The sequence below is a fragment of the Hemitrygon akajei genome, chromosome 11 (assembly GCF_048418815.1).
Source record: "Hemitrygon akajei chromosome 11, sHemAka1.3, whole genome shotgun sequence".
NCBI classification, from domain to species: Eukaryota; Metazoa; Chordata; class Chondrichthyes; order Myliobatiformes; family Dasyatidae; genus Hemitrygon; species Hemitrygon akajei.
The window spans coordinates 52,607,619-52,626,158 of NC_133134.1; positions in this window are offsets into that span (position 1 = coordinate 52,607,619).

Here is an 18,540-nt window from a genome sequence, read left to right on the forward strand (position 1 = left end):
TTCCAACCATCCCTCAGTACTGTTTATCTATCAGTCCAATCATCCCTCAGTACTGTCCCTCTATCAGTCCAATCATCCCACAGTACTGTCTCTCTAACAGTGCAATAATTCCTCAGTACTGTCCCTCTATCAGTCCAATTATCCCCCAGTACTGTCCCTTGGTCAGTCCAACCATCCCTCAGTACTGTCTCTCTAACAGTGCAATAATTCCTCAGTACTGTCCCTCTATCAGTCCAATTATCCCCCAGTACTGTCCCTCTATCAGTCCATCATCCATCAGTACTGTCCCTCTATCAATCCAATCATCCTCAGTACTGTCCCTCTATCTGTCCAATCATCCCTCAGTACTGTCCCCCTGTCAGTCCAATCATCACTGAGTCCTGTCCCTCTATCTGTCCAATCATCCCTCAGTACTGTCCCTTGGTCAGTCCAATCAACCCTCAGTACTGTCTCTCTAACAGTCCAATAATTCCTCAGTACTGTCCCTCTATCAGTCCAATCATCCCCCAGTACTGTCCCTCTGTCAGTCCAATCATCCCTCAGTACTGTCCCTCTGTCAGTACTACCCCTCTATCAGTCCAATCATCCCTCAGTACTGTCCCTCTATCAGTCCAATCATCTATCAGTACTGTCCCCCATTCAGTCCAATCACCATTCAGTACTGTCCCTCTATCAGTCCAATCATCCCTCAGTACTGTCCCTCTATCAGACCAATCATCCTTCAGTACTGTCCTCTGTCAGTCCAATCATCCCTCAGTACTGTTCCTCTGTCAGTACTGTCCCTCTATCAGTCCAATCATCCCTCAGTACTGTCCCTCTATCAGTCCAATCATCTATCAGTACTGTCCCTCTATCAGTCCAATCATCCCTCAGTACTGTCCCTTTGTCAGTCCAATCATCCCTCAGCACTGTCTCTCTAACAGTGCAATAATTCCTCAGTACTGTCCCTCTATCAGTCCAATTATCCCCCAGTACTGTCCCTCTATCTGTCCAATCATCCCTCAGTACTGTCCCTCTGTCAGTCCAATCATCACTGAGTCCTGTCCCTCTATCTGTCCAATCATCCCTCAGTACTGTCCCTTGGTCAGTCCAATCATCCCTCAGTAATGTCTCTCTAACAGTCCAATAATTCCTCAGTACTGTCCCTCTATCAGTCCAATCATCCCCCAGTACTGTCCCTCTGTCAGTCCAATCATCCCTCAGTACTGTCCCTCTATCAGTCCAATCATCTATCAGTACTGTCCCCCTATCAGTCCAATCACCATTCAGTACTGTCCCTCTGTCATTCCAACCATCCCTCAGTACTGTTTATCTATCAGTCCAATCATCCCTCAGTACTGACCCTCTATCAGTCCAATCATCCTTCCGTACTGTCCCTTTGACATTCCAATTATCGCTCAGTACTGTCCCTCTATCAGTCCAATTATCCCCCAGTACTGTCCCTCTATCTGTCCAATCATCCCTCAGTACTGTCCCTCTGTCAGTCCAATCATCACTGAGTACTGTCCCTCTATCAATCCAATCATCCTCAGTACTGTCCCTCTATCTGTCCAATCATCCCTCAGTACTGTCCCTCTGTCAGTCCAATCATCACTGAGTCCTGTCCCTCTATCTGTCCAATCATCCCTCAGTACTGTCCCTTGGTCAGTCCAATCATCCCTCAGTAATGTCTCTCTAACAGTCCAATAATTCCTCAGTACTGTCCCTCTATCAGTCCAATCATCCCCCAGTACTGTCCCTCTGTCAGTCCAATCATCCCTCAGTACTGTCCCTCTGTCAGTACTGTCCCTCTATCAGTCCAATCATCCCTCAGTACTGTCCCTCTATCAGTCCAATCATCTATCAGTACTGTCCCCCTATCAGTCCAATCACCATTCAGTACTGTCCCTCTATCAGTCCAATCATCCCTCAGTACTGTCCCTCTATCAGACCAATCATCCTTCAGTACTGTCCTCTGTCAGTCCAATCATCCCTCAGTACTGTCCCTCTATCAGTCCAATCATCCTTCCGTACTGTCCCTTTGACAGTCCAATTATCGCTCAGTACTGTCGCTCTAACAGTCCAATCATCCCTCAGTACTGTCCCTCTGTCATTCCAACCATCCCTCAGTACTGTTTATCTATCAGTCCAATCATCCCTCAGTACTGACCCTCTATCAGTCCAATCATCCTTCCGTACTGTCCCTTTGACATTCCAATTATCGCTCAGTACTGTCGCTCTAACAGTCCAATCATCCCTCAGTACTGTCCCTCTGTCATTCCAACCATCCCTCAGTACTGTTTATCTATCAGTCCAATCATCCCTCAGTACTGTCCCTCTATCAGTCCAATCATCCCACAGTACTGTCTCTCTAACAGTGCAATAATTCCTCAGTACTGTCCCTCTATCAGTCCAATTATCCCCCAGTACTGTCCCTTGGTCAGTCCAACCATCCCTCAGTACTGTCTCTCTAACAGTGCAATAATTCCTCAGTACTGTCCCTCTATCAGTCCAATTATCCCCCAGTACTGTCCCTCTATCAGTCCATCATCCATCAGTACTGTCCCTCTATCAATCCAATCATCCTCAGTACTGTCCCTCTATCTGTCCAATCATCCCTCAGTACTGTCCCCCTGTCAGTCCAATCATCACTGAGTCCTGTCCCTCTATCTGTCCAATCATCCCTCAGTACTGTCCCTTGGTCAGTCCAATCAACCCTCAGTACTGTCTCTCTAACAGTCCAATAATTCCTCAGTACTGTCCCTCTATCAGTCCAATCATCCCCCAGTACTGTCCCTCTGTCAGTCCAATCATCCCTCAGTACTGTCCCTCTGTCAGTACTACCCCTCTATCAGTCCAATCATCCCTCAGTACTGTCCCTCTATCAGTCCAATCATCTATCAGTACTGTCCCCCATTCAGTCCAATCACCATTCAGTACTGTCCCTCTATCAGTCCAATCATCCCTCAGTACTGTCCCTCTATCAGACCAATCATCCTTCAGTACTGTCCTCTGTCAGTCCAATCATCCCTCAGTACTGTTCCTCTGTCAGTACTGTCCCTCTATCAGTCCAATCATCCCTCAGTACTGTCCCTCTATCAGTCCAATCATCTATCAGTACTGTCCCTCTATCAGTCCAATCATCCCTCAGTACTGTCCCTTTGTCAGTCCAATCATCCCTCAGCACTGTCTCTCTAACAGTGCAATAATTCCTCAGTACTGTCCCTCTATCAGTCCAATTATCCCCCAGTACTGTCCCTCTATCTGTCCAATCATCCCTCAGTACTGTCCCTCTGTCAGTCCAATCATCACTGAGTCCTGTCCCTCTATCTGTCCAATCATCCCTCAGTACTGTCCCTTGGTCAGTCCAATCATCCCTCAGTAATGTCTCTCTAACAGTCCAATAATTCCTCAGTACTGTCCCTCTATCAGTCCAATCATCCCTCAGTACTGTCCCTCTGTCAGTCCAATCATCCCTCAGTACTGTCCCTCTGTCAGTACTGTCCCTCTATCAGTCCAATCATCCCTCAGTACTGTCCCTCTATCAGTCCAATCATCTATCAGTACTGTCCCCCTATCAGTCCAATCACCATTCAGTACTGTCCCTCTATCAGTCCAATCATCCCTCAGTACTGTCCCTCTATCAGACCAATCATCCTTCAGTACTGTCCTCTGTCAGTCCAATCATCCCTCAGTACTGTCCCTCTATCAGTCCAATCATCCTTCCGTACTGTCCCTTTGATAGTCCAATTATCGCTCAGTACTGTCGCTCTAACAGTCCAATCATCCCTCAGTACTGTCCCTCTGTCATTCCAACCATCCCTCAGTACTGTTTATCTATCAGTCCAATCATCCCTCAGTACTGACCCTCTATCAGTCCAATCATCCTTCCGTACTGTCCCTTTGACATTCCAATTATCGCTCAGTACTGTCGCTCTAACAGTCCAATCATCCCTCAGTACTGTCCCTCTGTCATTCCAACCATCCCTCAGTACTGTTTATCTATCAGTCCAATCATCCATCAGTACTGTCCCTCTATCAGTCCAATCATCCCTCAGTACTGTCTCTCTAACAGTGCAATAATTCCTCAGTACTGTCCCTCTATCAGTCCAATTATCCCCCAGTACTGTCCCTTGGTCAGTCCAACCATCCCTCAGTACTGTCTCTCTAAAAGTGCAATAATTCCTCAGTACTGTCCCTCTATCAGTCCAATTATCCCCCAGTACTGTCCCTCTATCAGTCCATCATCCATCAGTACTGTCCCTCTATCAATCCAATCATCCTCAGTACTGTCCCTCTATCTGTCCAATCATCCCTCAGTACTCTCCCCCTGTCAGTCCAATCATCACTGAGTCCTGTCCCTCTATCTGTCCAATCATCCCTCAGTACTGTCCCTTGGTCAGTCCAATCAACCCTCAGTACTGTCTCTCTAACAGTCCAATAATTCCTCAGTACTGTCCCTCTATCAGTCCAATCATCCCCCAGTACTGTCCCTCTGTCAGTCCAATCATCCCTCAGTACTGTCCCTCTGTCAGTACTACCCCTCTATCAGTCCAATCATCCCTCAGTACTGTCCCTCTATCAGTCCAATCATCTATCAGTACTGTCCCCCTATCAGTCCAATCACCATTCAGTACTGTCCCTCTATCAGTCCAATCATTCCTCAGTACTGTCCCTCTATCAGACCAATCATCCTTCAGTACTGTCCTCTGTCAGTCCAATCATCCCTCAGTACTGTCCCTCTGTCAGTACTGTCCCTCTATCAGTCCAATCATCTAGCAGTACTGTCCCTCTATCAGTCTAATCATCCCTCAGTACTGTCCCTTGGTCAGTCCAATCATCCCTCAGTACTGTGTCTCTAACAGTGCAATAATTACTCAGTACTGTCCCTCTATCAGTCCAATTATCTCCCAGTACTGTCCCTCTATCAGTCCTGTCATCCCTCAGTACTGTCCCTCTATCAGTCCAATGATCCCTCAGTACTGTCCCATGGTCAGTCCAATCATCCCTCAGCACTGTCTCTCTAACAGTGCAATAATTCCTCAGTACTGTCCCTCTATCAGTCCAATTATCCCCCAGTACTGTCCCTCTATCAGTCCTGTCATCCCTCAGTACTGTCCCTCTATCAGTCCAATGATCCCTCAGTACTGTCCCTCCATCAGTCCATCATCCATCTGTACTGTCCCTCTATCAATCCAATCATCCTCAGTACTGTCCCTCTATCTGTCCAATCATCCCTCAGTACTGTCCCTTGGTCAGTCCAATCATCCTTCAGTACTGTCTCTCTAACAGTCCAATCATCCCTCAGTACTGTCCCTCTGTCATTCCAACCATCCCTCAGTACTGTTTATCTATCAGTCCAATCATCCCTCAGTACTGTCCCTCTATCAGTCCAATCATCCCTCAGTACTGTCTCTCTAACAGTGCAATAATTCCTCAGTACTGTCCCTCTATCAGTCCAATTATCCCCCAGTACTGTCCCTTGGTCAGTCCAACCATCCCTCAGTACTGTCTCTCTAACAGTGCAATAATTCCTCAGTACTGTCCCTCTATCAGTCCAATTATCCCCCAGTACTGTCCCTCTATCAGTCCATCATCCATCAGTACTGTCCCTCTATCAATCCAATCATCCTCAGTACTGTCCCTCTATCTGTCCAATCATCCCTCAGTACTGTCCCCCTGTCAGTCCAATCATCACTGAGTCCTGTCCCTCTATCTGTCCAATCATCCCTCAGTACTGTCCCTTGGTCAGTCCAATCAACCCTCAGTACTGTCTCTCTAACAGTCCAATAATTCCTCAGTACTGTCCCACTATCAGTCCAATCATCCCCCAGTACTGTCCCTCTGTCAGTCCAATCATCCCTCAGTACTGTCCCTCTGTCAGTACTACCCCTCTATCAGTCCAATCATCCCTCAGTACTGTCCCTCTATCAGTCCAATCATCTATCAGTACTGTCCCCCTATCAGTCCAATCACCATTCAGTACTGTCCCTCTATCAGTCCAATCATCCCTCAGTACTGTCCCTCTATCAGACCAATCATCCTTCAGTACTGTCCTCTGTCAGTCCAATCATCCCTCAGTACTGTCCCTCTGTCAGTACTGTCCCTCTATCAGTCCAATCATCCCTCAGTACTGTCCCTCTATCAGTCCAATCATCTATCAGTACTGTCCCTCTATCAGTCCAATCATCCCTCAGTACTGTCCCTTGGTCAGTCCAATCATCCCTCAGTACTGTGTCTCTAACAGTGCAATAATTCCTCAGTACTGTCCCTCTATCAGTCCAATTATCCCCCAGTACTGTCCCTCTATCAGTCCTGTCATCCCTCAGTACTGTCCCTCTATCAGTCCAATGATCCCTCAGTACTGTCCCTTTGTCAGTCCAATCATCCCTCAGCACTGTCTCTCTAACAGTGCAATAATTCCTCAGTACTGTCCCTCTATCAGTCCAATTATCCCCCAGTACTGTCCCTCTATCTGTCCAATCATCCCTCAGTACTGTCCCTCTGTCAGTCCAATCATCACTGAGTCCTGTCCCTCTATCTGTCCAATCATCCCTCAGTACTGTCCCTTGGTCAGTCCAATCATCCCTCAGTAATGTCTCTCTAACAGTCCAATAATTCCTCAGTACTGTCCCTCTATCAGTCCAATCATCCCCCAGTACTGTCCCTCTGTCAGTCCAATCATCCCTCAGTACTGTCCCTCTATCAGTCCAATCATCTATCAGTACTGTCCCCCTATCAGTCCAATCACCATTCAGTACTGTCCCTCTGTCATTCCAACCATCCCTCAGTACTGTTTATCTATCAGTCCAATCATCCCTCAGTACTGACCCTCTATCAGTCCAATCATCCTTCCGTACTGTCCCTTTGACATTCCAATTATCGCTCAGTACTGTCCCTTTGACAGTCCAATTATCGCTCAGTACTGTCGCTCTAACAGTCCAATCATCCCTCAGTACTGTCCCTCTGTCATTCCAACCATCCCTCAGTACTGTTTATCTATCAGTCCAATCATCCCTCAGTACTGACCCTCTATCAGTCCAATCATCCTTCCGTACTGTCCCTTTGACATTCCAATTATCGCTCAGTACTGTCGCTCTAACAGTCCAATCATCCCTCAGTACTGTCCCTCTGTCATTCCAACCATCCCTCAGTACTGTTTATCTATCAGTCCAATCATCCCTCAGTACTGTCCCTCTATCAGTCCAATCATCCCTCAGTACTGTCTCTCTAACAGTGCAATAATTCCTCAGTACTGTCCCTCTCTCAGTCCAATTATCCCCCAGTACTGTCCCTTGGTCAGTCCAATCATCCCTCAGTAATGTCTCTCTAACAGTCCAATAATTCCTCAGTACTGTCCCTCTATCAGTCCAATCATCCCCCAGTACTGTCCCTCTGTCAGTCCAATCATCCCTCAGTACTGTCCCTCTGTCAGTACTACCCCTCTATCAGTCCAATCATCCCTCAGTACTGTCCCTCTATCAGTCCAATCATCTATCAGTACTGTCCCCCTATCAGTCCAATCACCATTCAGTACTGTCCCTCTATCAGTCCAATCATCCCTCAGTACTGTCCCTCTATCAGACCAATCATCCTTCAGTACTGTCCTCTGTCAGTCCAATCATCCCTCAGTACTGTCCCTCTGTCAGTACTGTCCCTCTATCAGTCCAATCATCCCTCAGTACTGTCCCTCTATCAGTCCAATCATCTAGCAGTACTGTCCCTCTATCAGTCCAATCATCCCTCAGTACTGTCCCTTGGTCAGTCCAATCATCCCTCAGTACTGTGTCTCTAACAGTGCAATAATTACTCAGTACTGTCCCTCTATCAGTCCAATTATCCCCCAGTACTGTCCCTCTATCAGTCCTGTCATCCCTCAGTACTGTCCCTCTATCAGTCCAATGATCCCTCAGTACTGTCCCTTTGTCAGTCCAATCATCCCTCAGCACTGTCTCTCTAACAGTGCAATAATTCCTCAGTACTGTCCCTCTATCAGTCCAATTATCCCCCAGTACTGTCCCTCTATCAGTCCTGTCATCCCTCAGTACTGTCCCTCTATCAGTCCAATGATCCCTCAGTACTGTCCCTCCATCAGTCCATCATCCATCTGTACTGTCCCTCTATCAATCCAATCATCCTCAGTACTGTCCCTCTATCTGTCCAATCAGCCCTCAGTACTGTCCCTTGGTCAGTCCAATCATCCTTCAGTACTGTCTCTCTAACAGTCCAATAATTCCTCAGTACTGTCCCTCTATCAGTCCAATCATCCCCCAGTACTGTCCCTCTGTCAGTCCAATCATCCCCCAGTACTGTCGCTCTGTCAGTACTGTCCCTCTATCAGTCCAATCATCCCTCAGTACTGTCCCTCTATCAGTCCAATCATCTATCAGTACTGTCCCACTATCAGTCCAATCATCCCTCAGTACTGTCCCTCTATCAGACCAATCATCCTTCAGTACTGTCCACTGTCAGTCCAATCATCCCTCAGTACTGTCCCTCTATCAGTCCAATCATCCTTCCGTACTGTCCCTTTAACAGTCCAATTATCGCTCAGTACTGTCGCTCTAACAGTCCAATCATCCCTCAGTACTGTCCCTCTGTCATTCCAACCATCCCTCAGTACTGTCCCTCTTTCATTCTAATCATCCATCAGTACTGTCCCTCTATCAGTCCAATCATCACTGAGTCCTGTCCCTCTATCTGTCCAATCTTCCCTCAGTACTGTCCCTTGGTCAGTCCAATCATCCCTCAGTACTGTCTCTCTAACAGTGCAATAATTCCTCAGTACTGTCCCTCTATCAGTCCAATTATCCCCCAGTACTGTCCCTCTATCAGTCCTGTCATCCCTCAGTACTGTCCCTCTATCAGTCCAACGATCCCTCTGAACTGTGCCTTTGTCAGTCCAATCATCCCTCTGTCCGGTCCCGCTGTCATTCCAACCATCCCTCAGTACTGTCTCTCTAACAGTGCAATAATTCCTCAGTACTGTCCCTCTATCAGTCCAATTATCCGTCAGTACTGTCCCTCCATCAGTCCATCATCCATCAGTACTGCCCCTCTATCAATCCAATCATCCTCAGTACTGTCCCTCTATCTGTCCAATCATCCCTCAGTACTGTCCCTCTGTCAGTCCAATCATCACTGAGTCCTGTCCCTCTATCTGTCCAATCATCCCTCAGTACTGTCCCTTGGTCAGTCCAATCATCCCTCAGTACTGTCTTTCTAACAGTGCAATAATTCCTCAGTACTGTCCCTCTATCAGTCCAATTATCCCCCAGTACAGTCCCTCTTTCATTCCAACCATCCATCAGTACTCACCCTCTATCAGTCCAACAATCTCTCACTACTCTCCCTTTGTCAGTCCAATTATCCCTCTGTACTGTCCCTCTATCTGTCCAACAATCCCTCAGAACTGTCCCTCTGTCAGTCCAATCATCCCTCAGTACTGTGCCTCTATCAGTCCAATCATCCCTCAGTACTGTCCCTCTCTCAGTCCAACCTTCCCTAGGTACTGTCCCTCTATCAGTCCAATCATCCCTCATTACAGTCCCTCTTTCATTCCAACCATCTGTCAGTCCTGTCCCTCTATCTGTCCAATCATCCCTCAGTACTGTCCCTATATTATTCCAATCATCCTCAGTACTGTCCATCTATCAGTCCATCATCCCCCAGTACTGTCCCTCTATCAGTCCAATCATCCCTCAGTACTGTCCCTCTATCAGTCCAATTATCCCTCAGTACTGACCCCCTATCTGTCCAATCATCCCTCAGTACTGTCCCTATATTATTCCAATCATCCTCAGTACTGTCCATCTATCAGTCCATCATACCCCGGTACTGTCCCTCTATCAGTCCAATCATCCCTCTGTACTGTGCCTCTATCAGTCCAACAATCCCTCAGAACTGTCCCTCTGTCAGTCCAGTCATCCCTCTGTACTGTCCCTCTATGTCCAACCATCCCTCAGAACTGTCCCTCTGTCAGTCCAATCGTCCCTCAGTACTGTCCCTATATCAGTCCAATCATCCCTCAGCACTGTCTCTCTAACAGTGCAATAATTCCTCAGTACTGTCCCTCTATCAGTCCAATTATCCCCCAGTACTGTCCCTCTATCAGTCCTGTCATCCCTCAGTACTGTCCCTCTATCAGTCCAATGATCCCTCAGTACTGTCCCTCCATCAGTCCATCATCCATCTGTACTGTCCCTCTATCAATCCAATCATCCTCAGTACTGTCCCTCTATCTGTCCAATCAGCCCTCAGAACTGTCCCTCTGTCAGTACAATCATCACTGAGTCCTGTCCCTCTATCTGTCCAATCATCCCTCAGTACTGTCCCTTGGTCAGTCCAATCATCCCTCAGTACTGTCTCTCTAACAGTCCAACAATTCCTCAGTACTGTCCCTCTATCAGTCCAATCATCCCCCAGTACTGTCCCTCTGTCAGTCCAATCATCCCCCAGTACTGTCGCTCTGTCAGTACTGTCCCTCTATCAGTCCAATCATCCCTCAGTACTGTCCCTCTATCAGTCCAATCATCTATCAGTACTGTCCCACTATCAGTCCAATCATCCCTCAGTACTGTCCCTCTATCAGACCAATCATCCTTCAGTACTGTCCACTGTCAGTCCAATCATCCCTCAGTACTGTCCCTCTATCAGTCCAATCATCCTTCCGTACTGTCCCTTTAACAGTCCAATTATCGCTCAGTACTGTCGCTCTAACAGTCCAATCATCCCTCAGTACTGTCCATCTGTCATTCCAACCATCCCTCAGTACTGTCCCTCTTTCATTCTAATCATCCCTCAGTACTGTCCCTCTATCAGTCCAATCATCACTGAGTCCTGTCTCTCTATCAGTCCAATCATCCCTCAGTACTGTCCCTCTATCAGTCCAACGATCCCTCAGTACTGTCCCTTTGTCAGTCCAATCATCCCTCTGTCCGGTCCCGCTGTCATTCCAACCATCCCTCAGTACTGTCTCTCTAACAGTGCAATAATTCCTCAGTACTGTCCCTCTATCAGTCCAATTATCCGTCAGTACTGTCCCTCCATCAGTCCATCATCCATCAGTACTGCCCCTCTATCAATCCAATCATCCTCAGTACTGTCCCTCTATCTGTCCAATCATCCCTCAGTACTGTCCCTCTGTCAGTCCAATCATCACTGAGTCCTGTCCCTCTATCTGTCCAATCATCCCTCAGTACTGTCCCTTGGTCAGTCCAATCATCCCTCAGTACTGTCTCTCTAACAGTGCAATAATTCCTCAGTACTGTCCCTCTATCATTCCAATTATCCCCCAGTACTGTCCCTCTATCAGTCCTGTCATCCCTCAGTACTGTCGCTCTATCAGTCCAATGATCCCTCAGTACTGTCCCTCCATCAGTCCATCATCCATCAGTACTGTCCCTCTATCAATCCAATCATCCTCAGTACTGTCCCTCTATCTGTCCAATCATCCCTCAGTACTGTCCCTCCATCAGTCCATCATCCATCAGTACTGTCCCTCTATCAATCCAATCATTCTCAGTACTGTCCCTCTATCTGTCCAATCATCCCTCAGTACTGTCCCTCTGTCAGTCCAATCATCACTGAGTCCTGTCCCTCTATCTGTCCAATCATCCCTCAGTACTGTCCCTTGGTCAGTCCAATCATCCCTCAGTAATGTCTCTCTAGCAGTCCAATAATTCCTTAGTACTGTCCCTCTATCAGTCCAATCATCTCCCAGCACTGTCCCTTTGTCAGTCCAATCATCCCTCAGTACTGTCCCTCTGTCAGTACTGTCCCTCTATCAGTCCAATCATCTATCAGTACTGTCCCCCTATCAGTCCAATCACCATTCAGTACTGTCCCTCTATCAGTCCAATCATCCCTCAGTACTGTCCCTCTATCAGACCAATCATCCTTCAGTACTGTCCTCTGTCAGTCCAATCATCCCTCAGTACTGTCCCTCTATCAGTCCAATCATCCTTCCGTACTGTCCCTTTGACAGTCCAATTATCGCTCAGTACTGTCGCTCTAACAGTCCAATCATCCCTCAGTACTGTCCCTCTGTCATTCCAACCATCCCTCAGTACTGTTTATCTATCAGTCCAATCATCCCTCAGTACTGTCCCTCTATCAGTCCAATCATCCTTCCGTACTGTCCCTTTGACAGTCCAATTATCGCTCTGTACTGTCCCTCGGTCATTCCAACCATCCCTCAGTACTGTTTCTCTATCAGTCCGATCATTTCTCAGTACTGTCCCTCTATCAGTACAATTATTCCTCACTACTGTCCCTCTATCAACCCAGTGATCCCTCAGTACTGTCCGTCTGTCAGTCCAATCATCCCTCAGTACTGTCCCTCTATCAGTCCAATCATTCCTGAGTACTGTCCCTCTATCAGTCCAATAATTCCTCACCACTATCAGTCCAATCATCCCTCAGTACTGTCCCACTATCTGTCCAATCATCCTCAGTACTGTCCCTCTATGAACCCAATCATCCCTCAGTTCTGACACTTTATCAGTCCAACCATCCTTCAGTACTCTCCCTCTATCAGTCCAATTATCCGTCAGTACTGTCCCTCTATCAGTACAATCATCCCTCAGTACAGTCCCTCTTTCATTCCAACCATCCATCAGTACTCACCCTCTATCAGTCCAACAATCTCTCACTACTCTCCCTTTGTCAGTCCAATTATCCCTCTGTACTGTCCCTCTATCTGTCCAACAATCCCTCAGAACTGTCCCTCTGTCAGTCCAATCATCCCTCAGTACTGTGCCTCTATCAGTCCAATCATCCCTCAGTACTGTCCCTCTCTCAGTCCAACCTTCCCTAGGTACTGTCCCTCTATCAGTCCAATCATCCCTCATTACAGTCCCTCTTTCATTCCAACCATCTGTCAGTCCTGTCCCTCTATCTGTCCAATCATCCCTCAGTACTGTCCCTATATTATTCCAATCATCCTCAGTACTGTCCATCTATCAGTCCATCATCCCCCAGTACTGTCCCTCTATCAGTCCAATCATCCCTCAGTACTGTCCCTCTATCAGTCCAATTATCCCTCAGTACTGACCCCCTATCTGTCCAATCATCCCTCAGTACTGTCCCTATATTATTCCAATCATCCTCAGTACTGTCCATCTATCAGTCCATCATACCCCGGTACTGTCCCTCTATCAGTCCAATCATCCCTCTGTACTGTGCCTCTATCAGTCCAACAATCCCTCAGAACTGTCCCTCTGTCAGTCCAGTCATCCCTCTGTACTGTCCCTCTATGTCCAACCATCCCTCAGAACTGTCCCTCTGTCAGTCCAATCGTCCCTCAGTACTGTCCCTATATCAGTCCAATCATCCCTCAGCACTGTCTCTCTAACAGTGCAATAATTCCTCAGTACTGTCCCTCTATCAGTCCAATTATCCCCCAGTACTGTCCCTCTATCAGTCCTGTCATCCCTCAGTACTGTCCCTCTATCAGTCCAATGATCCCTCAGTACTGTCCCTCCATCAGTCCATCATCCATCTGTACTGTCCCTCTATCAATCCAATCATCCTCAGTACTGTCCCTCTATCTGTCCAATCAGCCCTCAGAACTGTCCCTCTGTCAGTACAATCATCACTGAGTCCTGTCCCTCTATCTGTCCAATCATCCCTCAGTACTGTCCCTTGGTCAGTCCAATCATCCCTCAGTACTGTCTCTCTAACAGTCCAACAATTCCTCAGTACTGTCCCTCTATCAGTCCAATCATCCCCCAGTACTGTCCCTCTGTCAGTCCAATCATCCCCCAGTACTGTCGCTCTGTCAGTACTGTCCCTCTATCAGTCCAATCATCCCTCAGTACTGTCCCTCTATCAGTCCAATCATCTATCAGTACTGTCCCACTATCAGTCCAATCATCCCTCAGTACTGTCCCTCTATCAGACCAATCATCCCTCAGTACTGTCCCTCTAACAGTCCAATCATCCCTCAGTACTGTCCATCTGTCATTCCAACCATCCCTCAGTACTGTCCCTCTTTCATTCTAATCATCCCTCAGTACTGTCCCTCTATCAGTCCAATCATCACTGAGTCCTGTCCCTCTATCAGTCCAATCATCCCTCAGTACTGTCCCTCTATCAGTCCAACGATCCCTCAGTACTGTCCCTTTGTCAGTCCAATCATCCCTCTGTCCGGTCCCGCTGTCATTCCAACCATCCCTCAGTACTGTCTCTCTAACAGTGCAATAATTCCTCAGTACTGTCCCTCTATCAGTCCAATTATCCGTCAGTACTGTCCCTCCATCAGTCCATCATCCATCAGTACTGCCCCTCTATCAATCCAATCATCCTCAGTACTGTCCCTCTATCTGTCCAATCATCCCTCAGTACTGTCCCTCTGTCAGTCCAATCATCACTGAGTCCTGTCCCTCTATCTGTCCAATCATCCCTCAGTACTGTCCCTTGGTCAGTCCAATCATCCCTCAGTACTGTCTCTCTAACAGTGCAATAATTCCTCAGTACTGTCCCTCTATCATTCCAATTATCCCCCAGTACTGTCCCTCTATCAGTCCTGTCATCCCTCAGTACTGTCGCTCTATCAGTCCAATGATCCCTCAGTACTGTCCCTCCATCAGTCCATCATCCATCAGTACTGTCCCTCTATCAATCCAATCATCCTCAGTACTGTCCCTCTATCTGTCCAATCATCCCTCAGTACTGTCCCTCCATCAGTCCATCATCCATCAGTACTGTCCCTCTATCAATCCAATCATTCTCAGTACTGTCCCTCTATCTGTCCAATCATCCCTCAGTACTGTCCCTCTGTCAGTCCAATCATCACTGAGTCCTGTCCCTCTATCTGTCCAATCATCCCTCAGTACTGTCCCTTGGTCAGTCCAATCATCCCTCAGTAATGTCTCTCTAGCAGTCCAATAATTCCTTAGTACTGTCCCTCTATCAGTCCAATCATCTCCCAGCACTGTCCCTTTGTCAGTCCAATCATCCCTCAGTACTGTCCCTCTGTCAGTACTGTCCCTCTATCAGTCCAATCATCTATCAGTACTGTCCCCCTATCAGTCCAATCACCATTCAGTACTGTCCCTCTATCAGTCCAATCATCCCTCAGTACTGTCCCTCTATCAGACCAATCATCCTTCAGTACTGTCCTCTGTCAGTCCAATCATCCCTCAGTACTGTCCCTCTATCAGTCCAATCATCCTTCCGTACTGTCCCTTTGACAGTCCAATTATCGCTCAGTACTGTCGCTCTAACAGTCCAATCATCCCTCAGTACTGTCCCTCTGTCATTCCAACCATCCCTCAGTACTGTTTATCTATCAGTCCAATCATCCCTCAGTACTGTCCCTCTATCAGTCCAATCATCCTTCCGTACTGTCCCTTTGACAGTCCAATTATCGCTCTGTACTGTCCCTCGGTCATTCCAACCATCCCTCAGTACTGTTTCTCTATCAGTCCGATCATTTCTCAGTACTGTCCCTCTATCAGTACAATTATTCCTCACTACTGTCCCTCTATCAACCCAGTGATCCCTCAGTACTGTCCGTCTGTCAGTCCAATCATCCCTCAGTACTGTCCCTCTATCAGTCCAATCATTCCTGAGTACTGTCCCTCTATCAGTCCAATAATTCCTCACCACTATCAGTCCAATCATCCCTCAGTACTGTCCCACTATCTGTCCAATCATCCTCAGTACTGTCCCTCTATGAACCCAATCATCCCTCAGTTCTGACACTTTATCAGTCCAACCATCCTTCAGTACTCTCCCTCTATCAGTCCAATTATCCGTCAGTACTGTCCCTCTGTCAGTACAATCATCCCTCAGTACAGTCCCTCTTTCATTCCAACCATCCATCAGTACTCACCCTCTATCAGTCCAACAATCTCTCACTACTCTCCCTTTGTCAGTCCAATTATCCCTCAGTACTGTCCCTCCATCAGTCCATCATCCATCAGTACTGCCCCTCTATCAATACAATCATCCTCAGTACTGTCCCTCTATCTGTCCAAACATCCCTCAGTACTGTCCCTCTGTCAGTCCAATCATCACTGAGTCCTGTCCCTCTATCTGTCCAATCATCCCTCAGTACTGTCCCTTGGTCAGTCCAATCATCCCTCAGTACTGTCTCTCTAACAGTGCAATAATTCCTCAGTACTGTCCCTCTATCAGTCCAATTATCCCCCAGTACTGTCCCTCTATCAGTCCTGTCATCCCTCAGTACTGTCGCTCTATCAGTCCAATGATCCCTCAGTACTGTCCCTCCATCAGTCCATCATCCATCAGTTCTGTCCCTCTATCAATCCAATCATCCACAGTACTGTCCCTCTATCTGTCCAATCATCCCTCAGTACTGTCCCTCTGTCAGTCCAATCATCACTGAGTCCTGTCCCTCTATCTGTCCAATCATCCCTCAGTACTGTCCCTTGGTCAGTCCAATCATCCCTCAGTACTGTCCCTCTGTCAGTACTGTCCCTCTATCAGTCCAATCATCCCTCAGTACTGTCCCTCTATCAGTCCAATCATCTATCAGTACTGTCCCCCTATCAGTCCAATCACCATTCTGTACTGTCCCTCTATCAGTCCAATCATCCCTCAGTACTGTCCCTCTATCAGACCAATCATCCTTCAGTACTGTTCTCTGTCAGTCCAATCATCCCTCAGTACTGTCCCTCTATCAGTCCAATCATCCTTCCGTACTGTCCCTTTGACAGTCCAATTATCGCTCAGTACTGTCGCTCTAACAGTCCAATCATCCCTCAGTACTGTCCCTCTGTCATTCCAACCATCCCTCAGTACTGTTTATCTATCAGTCCAATCATCCCTCAGTACTGTCCATCTATCAGTCCAATCATCCTTCCGTACTGTCCCTTTGACAGTCCAATTATCGCTCAGTACTGTCGCTCTAACAGTCCAATCATCCCTCAGTACTGTCCCTCTGTCATTCCAACCATCCCTCAGTACTGTTTATCTATCAGTCCAATCATCCCTCAGTACTGTCCCTCTATCAGTCCAATCATCCCTCAGTACTGTCTCTCTAACAGTGCAATAATTCCTCAGTACTGTCCCTCTATCAGTCCAATTATCCCCCAGTACTGTCCCTTGGTCAGTCCAATCATCCCTCAGTACTGTCTCTCTAACAGTGCAATAATTCCTCAGTACTGTCCCTCTATCAGTACAATTATTCCTCACTACTGTCCCTCTATCAGTCCTGTCATCCCTCAGTACTGTCCCTCTATCAGTCCAATGATCCCTCAGTACTGTCCCTCCATCAGTCCATCATCCATCTGTACTGTCCCTCTATCAATCCAATCATCCTCAGTACTGTCCCTCTATCTGTCCAATCAGCCCTCAGAACTGTCCCTCTGTCAGTACAATCATCACTGAGTCCTGTCCCTCTATCTGTCCAATCATCCCTCAGTACTGTCCCTTGGTCAGTCCAATCATCCCTCAGTACTGTCTCTCTAACAGTCCAACAATTCCTCAGTACTGTCCCTCTATCAGTCCAATCATCCCCCAGTACTGTCCCTCTGTCAGTCCAATCATCCCCCAGTACTGTCGCTCTGTCAGTACTGTCCCTCTATCAGTCCAATCATCCCTCAGTACTGTCCCTCTATCAGTCCAATCATCTATCAGTACTGTCCCACTATCAGTCCAATCATCCCTCAGTACTGTCCCTCTATCAGACCAATCATCCTTCAGTACTGTCCACTGTCAGTCCAATCATCCCTCAGTACTGTCCCTCTATCAGTCCAATCATCCTTCCGTACTGTCCCTTTAACAGTCCAATTATCGCTCAGTACTGTCGCTCTAACAGTCCAATCATCCCTCAGTACTGTCCATCTGTCATTCCAACCATCCCTCAGTACTGTCCCTCTTTCATTCTAATCATCCCTCAGTACTGTCCCTCTATCAGTCCAATCATCACTGAGTCCTGTCTCTCTATCAGTCCAATCATCCCTCAGTACTGTCCCTCTATCAGTCCAACGATCCCTCAGTACTGTCCCTTTGTCAGTCCAATCATCCCTCTGTCCGGTCCCGCTGTCATTCCAACCATCCCTCAGTACTGTCTCTCTAACAGTGCAATAATTCCTCAGTACTGTCCCTCTATCAGTCCAATTATCCGTCAGTACTGTCCCTCCATCAGTCCATCATCCATCAGTACTGCCCCTCTATCAATCCAATCATCCTCAGTACTGTCCCTCTATCTGTCCAATCATCCCTCAGTACTGTCCCTCTGTCAGTCCAATCATCACTGAGTCCTGTCCCTCTATCTGTCCAATCATCCCTCAGTACTGTCCCTTGGTCAGTCCAATCATCCCTCAGTACTGTCTCTCTAACAGTGCAATAATTCCTCAGTACTGTCCCTCTATCATTCCAATTATCCCCCAGTACTGTCCCTCTATCAGTCCTGTCATCCCTCAGTACTGTCGCTCTATCAGTCCAATGATCCCTCAGTACTGTCCCTCCATCAGTCCATCATCCATCAGTACTGTCCCTCTATCAATCCAATCATCCTCAGTACTGTCCCTCTATCTGTCCAATCATCCCTCAGTACTGTCCCTCCATCAGTCCATCATCCATCAGTAC